This window comes from Equus asinus, chromosome 7 (assembly GCF_041296235.1).
Source record: "Equus asinus isolate D_3611 breed Donkey chromosome 7, EquAss-T2T_v2, whole genome shotgun sequence".
Lineage (NCBI taxonomy): Eukaryota > Metazoa > Chordata > Mammalia > Perissodactyla > Equidae > Equus > Equus asinus.
In genome coordinates, this window is record NC_091796.1 from 10,891,114 (window position 1) to 10,904,801 (window position 13,688).

Sequence of the window (13,688 nt, forward strand, 5' to 3'; positions counted from 1 at the left end):
CAACAGAAAAAAGATCCATCATTACTTTCAATTTAATGAATATATTTTGTCAATAAAATTTGAGGTATAGTAGCTACAATAGAATTATAAGTAATATAATATTCATAGTGAAAATTATTTCAGATAAACAGGATAATAGTTGACTATAACTAATTAATAGTTTGTATCTAAACAACATCATGATTTTGGGTAAAAACATCATGATTTTGGGTAAAAAACATTATTTATGACTAATAAGACAACATGTCGATGGAAATTAAATTTGTCATAAGGCTCTATTCAGGGGTCTTTGGATTGGAAACACATAGTCGAAGAATTCCTAAAGATCCAGAGATTCTGTGACTCAAAGATAGGCCTGCTATTTCAACTTATCACTGATGTTAATTAAGTGCCAATGGCTTAGCTCATTCTCATTTAAAGGGAAGTTTCATCAAATACTGATTTATGCCACCTGCAACCTAAATGAAGCAGTCTTCTGACAGCAATCAGGCTTCTTTTTAAATAGAAATCAATTGTTTCTGCACTGGAAACAGCTGTTTCCCACGAGGCCAGGAATGGCGTGAATCGAGGGAGGTAGTCACCCTGCATACAAAACTTTAGAGGGCACCCCAAAACTCAGTAATCCAGGTAAATAATATTTTAATGCAATTTTTAAAAATCTAAATTAATGTAAATCTCTATAATGAACAAAATGTTAATGTTTTAAATAAACTGTTAGGTAATTATAATATTGTAAAGCAGATAAAAATCCAGTTTTAAATTTGTTTGGTGGCTGATCAATAGGCAAAATTAAAAATTTGGCTACCATGTTTCTTATAGATCTATTGAAAATTTTCAGTAATTAAATTTTTTTAAACGTGATTTTCTAAAAGTTTTAGGAATAAAATGCAAATTCTTGGAAGACACATCCAGGCTATTATTTGGTTCACTAAATTAATAATTCAGCAAATGAATCCTTTGACAAGGTAGGTAAGTTTCAAAATCCACCACAAGACTATTAACAATTTGACCACTGCTTTGTCAACCAATTCACCAAATGGCAATAGAATCTAGTGAAACTAGTGAATACCTTGGGATGTGGAAACAGTCTCTGGAAACAATAAAAGAAGGAAAATAAATAGACTTGGAATTACACTACTTTTGACCATTCTGAGAGAGATGGAGTCTATTGCTGTCAAAGATTCATTCATTATCTCCAGCTGTGGGAGGTTACCAAACTTGAGCACGACCTGTGTTTTGGAATCCTGAAGTGAGTCAGGTCAGAATGTGTGTCAGTGGTCCTGGATGGGCAGGAATGACACTTCCGCTTGGCTTAGTCGCTGTCACTTTGGTTTTTACTGAAACAGCAAATCCGCAGTAGCGTGGCGCATGAGCAAGAGCTGTAAGGGACTGAGTGCAGATAGTTCCTTGATTCCCTTCCCGTTCCCGAAGGAAAACTGCTTTCATTTCTGTAGCTAAGGAAACGTTGCAAAGAGAAGCACTCACTCATTTAGAAAAGTCTATAGCAGAAGTTGTGCTGTCTTTTAAAGTACCAGGTGAGAGAGGAAGTATATCTCCCCTAATACGTGTACTTGCTACTGTCTGAGGGAATTTCCAGCAGCATCGCAGTTACATCTCTCTGCATTCTATTCTTAACTGTATGATCAGGCCTATGGCCGGCTTCGCTATGCCCCCAGCTATACGCTCTCTAGCAAATTAATAAGCATATCAAAGAAGAGATGTAAAGGTCTATGGACAAATGTTGAATATTTACTTTTGCATGTATTAATATTATATCTAAGAAGATTTAAGTTACAATAGCTTGGAAAAAAATTAGGAATGCTCTCACCAAACCTCAAAATCTCTCACGTGAAGTAGGATTATTCATAACAAGTGAGTTGGGGGTATAATAATGGTTAAGTGTAACCAACCTCACGTAGTAACCAACCTGACATAGTAACTCACCGAGAAAGATCACAAGAAACAAATGTATCCTTAGTTTTATTATTAAAATCGACATTAATTTTTAATCTAATTTTAACTAATGTCTAATTAATTTAAATTAATCTAATAAAAATATGTAGACATGGATAAGTTTTTAATATGCACATCAAAATGATGCGATCAATGATGCCATCATTGCTTAAAACTAGGGTAATTCTTAAATTACTTTGATGCCGTATTATTTGAAAGAAGTGATAATTCAGTTTATCTTCTCTCCATGCGTAATTTATCTAAGAGAAAGTTAATATATTTAGCATAACACATTCCAATTATTGAGTTATTAAAGTATCAGAAAATACTCTGAGGAACAGATTAGATCTCTTTACATTATCTGCATATTTTTTAAAAGGTTCTCTATTTTATGGATGCTTCCATTATGTCAAGAAATATTTACTTATTAAAAAAGCATTTGTTTGATAAAATATATTTCATTTTTCCTCTCAAAATTTTTTTCAGTAGTCTCCAGAATCTGACAAGATTTCTCTCACTAATCAGATATAAAACAACACTTCATTCCACCAAAAAGTATTGAAGAAGCATCTTTAAATATGTTAAATGAGCTAATGAACACAGAAGTGTAATGTCTTTAAATTATTACATGATATTCTTTATTATAGAATAAATAATTATTATCAAATCTCAAAAATTGCTTTGTTATAGAGTCACAAGGCTTTCCATGTCTTTTGAGAAGAAAACCTGCTATAAATGAAACAGGATGGCTAATTCTGTATCTTCATAATTCATGTGAAATCCGGATTTTGTTAAACAAAAGTATTACGACAAGTGGTTCAGTTCAACCCGTGAAGATCTGCCAGGTACTGCCTTTCTTGATCCACACCTTTAAATCATGTTTTTCTCTTACAAAGGTAATAAAGCTGGGCTGTGGTTATTTATATTTCATACCTGTCCTTGCTTTTAAAATAAATCTCTACTTTGATTCTGTCTCTTGTTTTTGATTCTTCCCGTAAACTAAAGGTGATGCCTTTGAAACTTTTCTTTCCATTTCCTAGGGCTCCAGTTTGGGTTTGCCCTTCTGGGGTTCCCCAGTTTGGGCAATTTCAGTGTGTGTGAAAACCTTGAGTTCACACTTTTGCACAGCAGTAGAAAATCACTGAAATAATTATGCTTGAAACTGCCTCACTCACTTTAAGATAATAGTTCTTCTGGGCTTGGGGGCAATCCTTGCTTGTACATGTGGAAGTGTGTAGTTACAGTGACTTTTTTTTTGATAGATGGAGGTAAAAGTGTCAAAAATTTTATTAACATTCAGTTTAAAAAGCTTTACAGCTGTGATATGCTAAGATATAGGAGCGGCTTCTTAAAGAAGTGACACTTCAGGATTTGGTCATTGGTTTAGAAGTTGCGGAGCTTTGGTATTTTTTTGTTAAGTGCTTAAAGAATTCCTGATCTTGGTCCAGGACTGATAATATTATGCTCTTCTCTTCTTCCTCACTAAAGTGCGTCTCCATAACGTTCAAAGCAGCCTGGCCAACCTGGCAGTTCTCTTGAAGTTGTAAAACCTCCATTCCAACAATCCCGCTGAGTTTTTCTATCAGAAGACACAGGTTTTCCTTCTTAGGATGCTTCTCTGCCACCTGGAGGATATAAGAGATAATATGGAGAATGATGAAAACAGTTTTCATGTCTTGGGAGGTGAGTTGATTCACTTAGTGGTTCAAAGACTTTGGAGTGAACACACTGGATCCACTGGCCCACAGGCCCTCCAGTTGTGCAGTTAGCCATCAGCCAGATAGCCTCTTTCTGGACATTAAACTCTCCATTTTTTAACAGAGCCACCAAGGGAGGCAGCGTACCACAAGGAATCCACAGCTGGATGTCTGGATGCCTCCTCTGGATGGAGAACTTGCGGTGCATCAGGAGCTGGGGCAGCATGCTCAGCCGCCTGTGTCAACGGCCACTTAGTTCTGGTGATCCGTTACAATGACGAAGTTTCCACAGTGTGGAGAGAGGGGGTCAAGACATTGAGCCTCAAACTGGTCATGAGCTCTAGCAGCAAGGCAGGACCCCCTTGTCAACCGTTTGGCAGATGCACTCATTGCAGCCATCATGAGGTAGGACATGGCCCAGCAGGTGTCCCAGGGAACCTCATTGCCACGACGCTGTGGGAGGTGGAAGAGGAGCAACAACATTTACTTGACCACTTTTTCACAAGAGTACCGGTTGTTGTTTTGCTCCAGTGTGGACAAGGTCCACATGATGTTCTACAGAAATGGGATGGGTATGGTTGATGAAAAACCAGGGCCAGCAGATGTGGGACAGCATTGCTCAAGAGGACAATGTCTCTGAATTCTCAGCTGTCACCTGCTCTGTTACCAAGAACCCACACTACCTGTTCACAAACAGTCACACCAGGAGAAGACAGAAGCTCACTCAAGGGCTGGATGGCACTCCGTCCACAACAGCTGGTGTCTGCTCCAAAGTCAATGAAGCTGTGCTGGTCAGAGCCCAGGCTGCCTCAACCGCAAGCAGTGGTGAAGCCATGACTTCAGGAGCTCCAGCAGCATGAGAACGAGCCTTGCTTCAACAATCTATTTTAGAGGAGGGCTTCTTTCTTGAGACAGCATTTTCCTGGCTGCCTGAGTGGCCTGGACACATAGCTCTGGGTCTGAGGAGTCACACCATTGATTATTTCATGCAGGGGGAAGCTGACCAATTTGGCGAGCTTTCCTGAAACTGGGTCAGGTGAGAGATTGGTCATGTTCCTTCTCTTTACAGCCTGCTCGTCTTTCTTGGCTTTCTGGAGCTGTAGGCTGATTGCCATCTGCTGTTGCTGCCTCGTAGATGCTTCTTTGCCTCAGTACTGAAATTTCCTCAGCCTCTCGACTAGAACTTCTAAAGTTGGCACATTGACTGGAAGAAGCATAAGAAACCACCTGGCGGAGCTGCCCTGATTGATGAGGTAGAAAGAAAGCAATATTCGAAGTCCAAAACCCAAGGTCCAATTTGTGACTGATTAGAATATACGACCTGATTTCACCTACAATGTTATTTACCTTTCTTAGGTAGCAGTTCTTTCTTCTATGGATTAGTGGTGATAATACCTGACTTTCTGAAGTTCAGGCTATTTTGGAAGAAGACAACTATTAATGCAATAACAAAACTTTTGAAATATGTAATTCCTATTGATATTCCTTAAGCAATGCAATGCATTTTCATTATCATCCTACCTTGTGTCAGCAAAAATTCTATGAACTAGGTAAGCTGAAGGTGAACCCAGTGCGCTAGAAAAGAAGGGTGTGCTCTTATAACAATAGTATTGAGCTGAGAAGTCTGTGAGGGGCTGTACTTAAGGACTCAGTATTGACACTTGCATTTTTGTATACACATTCTCTCCTCTCCCATAAAATATTGATTAAGCACTTAAGTTTATTGAGTAAAGTAATGCATAAATCTAACACATGGTATCAAGTTTCGAGAAGATTATAATTCACTTTGTCAGACTGTACTGGCAGTCATTAAACAGCCAATGACGTATTTCTAAGTTTCGTGCAAAAAGTACATTAGTAATTGCTCAGCTAAACCAGTTTAGCAGTCTTTCCTTCCCATTTTCTTTGAGAACTTTGTCTCAAAATTCTAGAATAGCAATGATTTTGTGGTCTACTTGTTATTGGGACATTTGGTTAATAATGGGATATTTCAGAGTACACGGGAGGAGCAAAATGGTAATCACATGCACAGAAACGTACACTAGAGCTAAAGAAATAGCCAGAGGAGAATGAATGATGGAAGAGAGTTTTAATTTATTTTTATGTTGACTTCAAGCATGTTTAAAAGAGAATGGACTGTAAGTAGATAATGAATCATCGTACAACAGAAAAAGGAGAGGCAAGGATTCCTTTTTATCAGGAATGGAAAGGAAATGAGTGGGTGAAAATGACTATCCATTTAGAGACTTGTTGAGAGGAAAGGGAAGTCACAATTGATGTGTCTTGCAGTGAGGTGGAGAATATCTGAAAAGAGTACATATGTTTTAAATCTCCCCAGTGGAGACTGGGAGAGAGGCTGGCTAGTAAACATAGCAGGACTGCTGAGAGCACAAAGATTTAAACTGAATTCGCTGTCCATATTTATAGAGGAGCTGATCTGTCTGCTTTGTTATTTTTCTTCAGTAAAATGCAACAGATATAGACATAGAGAATAATTGTATTAATTCAAGGATGATGCATATGGATATCAGGTCATGAGATTGGAAGTATTTAACCTTGGGAAGAAAGGATGTGAAGATTATGAGAGCTCCTATTGGGAGAGTGTTCAAGCGCGAGGGGGAAGATTTCCAGCAGGGCAGCCGCATACGGAAGATTGGGCAGAGTCCTCGCAGATGGCGGTGTCAGAGCAGGGGAGCCTGAAGAAGAGTATAGAAGAAAAGCGACTAAGCATTGCAGATTTCCAGCAATCATGGGAATGAACCAATTTTTCTATTGTGTGTAAGAGACATTTTTAATCACCTTTATGTGTTCAAAGAATAGATTGAATCAGTTATTTTGGAAAAATATGACACAGCCTCTAATCATGCTATTTATTTAATAACAATTTATTTATAAATACTGCTATTAAAGAGTTCATTAAAAATGGCTCAGAAAGGTTAAAAAACAAACAGTTATAATATTAAACTAGAGATTAGTCTATCAATCTGTAAACTGTAGGCCTTTATACTGAAAATAAATTAAAGAAATAGTTTTTAAAATTATTTTAAAGCCTTTTCATCACTTAGATAAAGTCTTTGTTTTTTTGACACAACTTACCTTTTCAAACTATAAAAAATTTACAAACGCAAAGTTGAAGACATGTTATTTAGTCAAAATAGTCCTTTTCCAATGTCACTTCAGGTTTTACAAGGGGCCAAGAAGAACAGATCTTGCTTTGTCTCAAAGGGATTTTTCTCACATTAAAAAAAGCTGACATACTTTTATCAGTTCTCGTGTCATTTTTCCAAAACAGCTGTTCTAAGAAATATCAACTGAGTTCACATGAAATATTTTGCCTTCTAGCTTCAGAAAACACCAGGAGGATCTTTCTTTGTCAGTGTGCTTGACTGTGAAAACAGGAACTGGTGCCAATACTCCAAGGAAAAGAAGAGTGTTCTAGGAATCAGAGCGAATATTCTCACCCCAGTTCTACTATTGAAAGGAAAACTGTATTCAAGCCAAATAATAGTATGACCTTCAGTAGGCTGATAGTGTTTTATCATACACACACCGTCCATATATCATTACCTAAGCAGTAGAAGTACCTACTGCTATGTTTCTAGATTCTGAAGGGCTCTGCCTTAGGGCGCATGTTACTCCATCCATTAGCTTTGGATTCTTGGTTCTTGATGGTGTTCTTCTGCCAAGAACTCCACTTTTGAATTCCCAAGCCAACCAAAAGAACAGGTTTCCAAAGTCCCATTACGTGCAAAGGAAGAAGGTACTTACGTAAGAAAAAAATTATAAGATTCTATTTAAAAAGACTAGAGAAAATTGCCCATTTCACTTAAACACTCTCTTTCTGAATAATCAGAACAAACACAGTACAACATACCCAGTTATATAAACCAGATTCATACAGTCTCAGCAAGGCCTTCACAAACACAAAATATTTTTATCTGGTCGGAAGCCAAAATGCAAAACAAGTTGGGAAACTTGATTCCAAGAATTCCAGAGGAAATATGTTTTCCAATCACAGAAATATAACTTCTTAAGCTCTTGCTGCTGCTTCTTAAAGTGCACAAGAAACCTAACGAGTGTTTAAACCACCTTAGAAAATACAGCCATTCTTTTAATATCAGCAAAAATGCAAATAAAATATATCTCCTTTGCCAAGGAAATGATGACCCCAAGCTTCTCATATTTGTTGGGTTTTTATGATGTGAGTGAAATGTGCTAAGAAGTCAGAGGGAATTCTAGGCTGTCTCGGGGTGAGTCAATTCACTGCAATTTTCTTTAGCCTTTACGTTTTAAGGTCCTTGAATCAGAATGCAAAATATCTATTTTATAAATGTCATGTATGAGGGAAATAAATACAAAATGGACTAATTGACCTGTAATAATTTATCTTGTCTGATTATCTGATACTCAAGATTCTGAGTGTTTGTTCCTTCAGAGCTTCGTCTCCTGCTGGGAGATAATTTAACACATTATACCCTAATTTATATAATGTCAGAAAGATTAACTGTTACCAAATCTGTAATGATAACGGCAGCAGAGTAGTTGAAGCATCTTGTGGCAATTACTATTTTGTCAGAAATTTCCTACCAATTTTGAAGCGAGAAGGCGTTTGACTTTCACGGCGTTATTGGTTTTCAGATGAAGATTTGCTTTATTGATAAAGACAGAAACACATGTACATACACACTGAGTAAAATCAGATTTGGGGGAATGGATACTTTGTTTTAAAACAAATTAAAGCCATTTATTTTGATCACATGTTATTGCCGTTAAAATTTGAGACAACCTGAGTGAAGCAAGATCCAGGCCATGTTAAGCACCCACCTTATAGATTTAAGCAACACTCACTTGAAAAGGGGGAGGACACCTAAACTGAAGGCTGGTGCAGTGTCATTTGCAGAGGTGGGGAGGGGGATGCTTAGAGGATTTTACTCCTTCTAAGTGACCTCTTTGGGATTTTCCTCCAGAGAAGCAGGCAGTGGGTTGCCTTTTTTACCTAAATAGCACAAATTGCACCAACCTTGACTTCAGCCGCCTTACAAGTATCACTGAAATCTGCTATTCTTAGGTACCTCTTGTCACTTAAGCTCAGCTTAAAACAGGGTGCTGCCAATTAGGGAGAGTTCCTTTCCTCCAGGTTTTGAAATATATATTATACATTTGTATATATGTGTGTGTATGTATATCTACATAAAAATGTATATGAAGTTTTAATAAGTATGTTAACTACCCTTTTGTCATACAGAAACTATAAACTTTAACATTTTCTCTAGTTTTGACCCCTGCAAGAGTTCGAGGTCTGTGCATTTCAGAGTTGGAAGCCGCTGAGTTAGTGCATTTGAGTCTGATGGTTGAGATCTTATTTCTACACACAGAGAGATGATGGTTCATTGATACATTTACGACTGTATTTATGCATTAACTGTTATAAAACCATTGAGATATACTTGGTTTTTCAAAATAAAAATCATGTTAGTCTCATAAGAATTATTTTTGTTTAATCTTACACATCTGAAATCTTGAATCTCTTAATATACTAAATATTAGTTCTCTGCCAATTTTTCTGCTACCACTGTTTGCTTCTGGATTGCTACACAAAGTTCTACTCATATTATCAATGTTCATTTATTGCAATTGTACAGAGGATGTCCTAAGTGTCACAAACTGTGCAAGGAAATGTGAAATAAAGTGTTGAGCAAAACAGCCACAGTCCTTGCTCTCATGGGACAAACACTTGCCATCCTTTGTTCTAATTGCTTATTCTTGCCCTTCTTTTATCATATAGGTAGACAAATTATGTTCCTATTCCCTGATTCTCTCAGAAGAACTCCTGGGAATTGAAATGTCAGAGAGATAAGCACGAATTCTTTTTGAGATTGGATTTACAAAAGTACCTTCTGCTCCCTTCCAAATCTCAGACCTTTTTTCTGCATCTGGAAGTCACGCCATTTTGCCAGTTTCCTTCTCTCTATCCACTTCAACAGATTGGGCTGTCTGTGGCGTGTCCCCACAGGTGGACAAAGTTTGAGAAATTTACCAAGTACTGTTCTAGTGACCATATAAATCAATTGAATTAGATCTGTATTGTTGTTATTTATGAAATATTGGTAATAGAAGTTAAGTTTATATTTCTGTTGTGTTGCTGTGAGTTTGCTCTATACTATTAATCAACTCATACTTTAACCAGAACAAATCTCCTCCAGACTATGGGAGCAAGTGCCCAGCACTGTGTTACTCCAGGTCCCTAATGCTCATTGGAAAATAGCTACCTCAGAGATCACGCAGTGCCCAGAAGTAAACGCCAGGGAAAGGGACTGGGGACTAGTGTCAGGGTCCTCATTTGCCACTCTAGCATCCAAGAAGAAACTGAGGCAGGAAAATAGGACTGTCGCAGAAAAATAAAGCTAGTTATCCATACACCTTATTTTATTAATAAGGGTAGATTTTTCTTTCTCAAGCCTAAGAAGATATGGAAGACGATTACATTTTTGGCATTCAGCTTCAGGAAACATCTTTCAAGAAGACCATTTCTGTTACTGTCTTCTGCACTGATGAATAAAATTTGCAAAATGTTGTGACTGGCTTTATGAATCACCTAAACTCAAGCTTGGGTAACTTTTATACTTTTAGTTTTTAATGGTACATGTATTCCTCAAATAATATGCACTAAGGAAACATGTTTATTGTGACTCAGGACAAATCTATGGAACTGGAGAGAAAGAGGAGGTGGGGAGACTAGATATATAGAATTTTAAAATTTGGCAAACTGTAAGCAATCATACTAAAAGAATGGCATAGACTGGGAAATATGATGAAAATGGGTACAAATGTGTTCTGAAAATACTTTTTTGAAGGAATCATCATTAATAAACTAATACCATATGAGTTTTGGAATTTTTAAAAAATAATACCAAATCAATTACATCTAGTACACACATATTTCAGAAGCTTCACATAGAAAACGACTTTATATGGGGCTGACCTAGAGGCGTGGTGGTGAAGTTCCTGCACTCGGCTTCAGTGGCCCAGGGTTCACTAGTTCGGATCCTGGGGACGGACCTAGCACCTTGTCAAGCCATGCTGAGGTGGCGTCCCACATAGAAGAACTAGATGGACGTGCAACTAGAATACACAGCTACATACGGGAGTTTTGGGCAGAAATAAAGAAAACTTCTTTATCTGCTTCAAAGATTGACCCAGTAGCTGGAGCTGGCTCCTCAGGGTTTTTTCCCATCTTTACTGAAGTATAGTTGAGAAATAAAAATTACATGTTTAAGGTACATGATATGATGTTTTGATATAGGTGTGCATTGTGGAATCACTGCCACAATCAAATTAATTAACAAATACATCAACTCACATAGCTACTATTTTAACAAAGTTCAAGTATACAATACAGAATTGCTAACTAAAGTCACATTGCAGTACACTAGGTCTCCAGAACTTTTTCATCCTGCATGACTGAAGCTTTGTACCCTTTGACGAACATCTTCCTATTTTCCCCTTCCTCCAGCCTCTGGCAGCCATCATTCGACTCATTCTACTCTTCACTTCTATGGGTGTGACTACTCTAGATTCCACATATAAGTGATATCATGCAGTATTTGTCTTTCTCTCTCTGGCTTATATCACTTAGCATAACATCCTCCAGGTTCATCCATGTTGTGAAGGGCAAAATTTCTTTCTTTTTATGGCTGAATAATATCCCATTATATATATATATATATATATATATATATATATATATATATATGTACATATATGGAATACATGTATATATGGAAAAATGGGCTTTGCATATAATGACTTTGGAGCTGATTGGGAACACTGGAAAAAATAACATTAGCTGTGCTTATAGTTTCTTTTTTTTTTTTACTATCTTGTAAAATATTTCTTCAACTCAATAATAAAAAACAGTTGGTGTATATTAAAGAAAAAAAAGCCTAGCACCAAAACACAAAGCAAAGAAACTAGTCATCCATATAAGAATGTCACTTTAAAACTTTTGTTGAAGTTTTTAGAAAAATCTTAGATAATTATCATAGTTTTGATAATTTGGATAATATTTTATCACTCATGTCCAATATTGTCTAAGATTCTTGCATTTTGGGGAATATGATGGAGCTTTGCTTGAACTTGGGTAATGATATCCAGTGGTGACTCACTCATTCCTTTTTTTTTAGTAAGAATTCTTTCTCTCCAGTGACCATGAGCAATTTCAGGTCTTCCTTCACTTTCTAGTAACTGTTATAACAATCTAAGTTATAATTCTGACTAATTATTAATTCCTGAGCTTTTAAAAATTGTACCATTAAAACATAGGCTCTGAGACAATTTGACCATAATGATCTTACAATAGATGGAATGAAAAAACTGTACAAATTAAATGGAAATATTTTTAGTCATTGGATAAGATGAATATAACCTATAATATGTCATAAACAACCTTGAATCTTTCATATTTTCCAATGATATAAGAGCGAGTCTTCCTACTGTGAATGAGGTGCTAAGAATTCAGATGAGAGCATTAGAAAAATAATGAGGTTTGGAATAATGTGTTAGTGAGATGTAAATAACAACTGGCCATACACTAGTAAAATTGATGAGGAAGAGGGGATATATGGAATAGAGTAAATGACACTGGAATGCTGAGGGGAGAGGAAGACGGAGTCACAGTCACTCTCTTTACATGCCAGTTACAAATAATATTTATGTAAGGATACACTTATATAGAATATGTATGTATTTGTCTCATATTTTTTTAAAAAATTGGGTTGTTTACAATATTTAACCACATATTCTTGGAATATGTGCAATACATATATATGATATATATGCATATATATTTACATATCTACTAAAATTGCCAAGTAAAAGCGAGCATGATAAAGTGCACTAACATTTACAAAGCAATTTCAAATACTTGAAAATACTCAATTCTCACAATTGTTTATGAATACAGATTCAGCTTGATGTAAGGATAATATTTCTAGCACAAAAAGAAAAATACCTGTCAAACACTAAAATTCAAGATTCATGAGTTATTGAACAATTGTAAACAAAAATCTTCCAAAGTGAGCTGCACATTACTAGTAAATGGTGTTTTGGAGATAAACAGAAAAAGAGAGCCTGACCTCATAAACTTCCTAGCACCTTGGAACACTGCTTTTTGCTAATTTTCAGAATAGAACTGTCTCTTCATGGCCTCTTGGCATTGCATCAATGCGTGTTAAAATCACTAATTCCACCACATGCCAGATGGTACTCAGGGGATCATTTCCTAATTAACCTGGCTCTTACATGGCATTCATTCATTTTTGATTTTACTGGGGTTTTATCAGCTAAAACACACTTCATATTTAAATAGCTTATCAGCTGCATTTTAGTCAAACTGGTACAACAAGGACAATATTCTTTACCTATAATGAAGGACTCATACATGTTTTCGTGCTCTCTTTTCAACCTTCTTATTTGCTGCAATGATAAGGTGAACACTCTGTATGTTTAAAGCTTTTATAGTCTCAAATCTAGATGACTTCGTTCACTAGTTCTGAATATTTTATATTTAAAACAAGGTAAAGTCATTGAATATTGAAATTAAAACTCTTACAATTACATGTATAATTTAATTCAGGTGAAATTTAACAATGAATAAGGATGTAAATCTGTTGGGAAAGAAACAATCCCGCTCCTAGAAGACAGTGTAGTGGTCACGGCTTCACTTATTATATGTCCTAGATCAAGTTACCAGACCTCCTCGGACCTTGGTTTTTCCTTCTGCAAATGACAATAATCATAGTACTTTCCTCAAACAACTGTTGAGGCGATTAATCAAAATAGAGCAGTTGAAATATTTAGTATGATGTCCTAGAAAAACTATATGGATTCTTGTCTTTCATCTAGTTCTCAAGTTAGGTTTGTCTTCCAGCAGTAACACACAGCTAGATCGGACCCAAGCTGGGTTATTTAGAAATAGAAGCCAGGCCATCTGTACCCTCCAAATACTATTGTGCCATACTCTGACACAGATAACCCTGA

At 36.4% G+C, this 13,688-nt stretch overlaps 1 pseudogene; it reads right to left on the reverse strand.

Moving 5' to 3' along the window:
- Positions 1-3,317: 3,317 nt before the first annotated feature.
- Positions 3,318-5,682, reverse strand: LOC106846328 (importin subunit alpha-8-like; annotated as a pseudogene).
- Between the last annotated feature and the right edge of the window lie 8,006 nt (positions 5,683-13,688).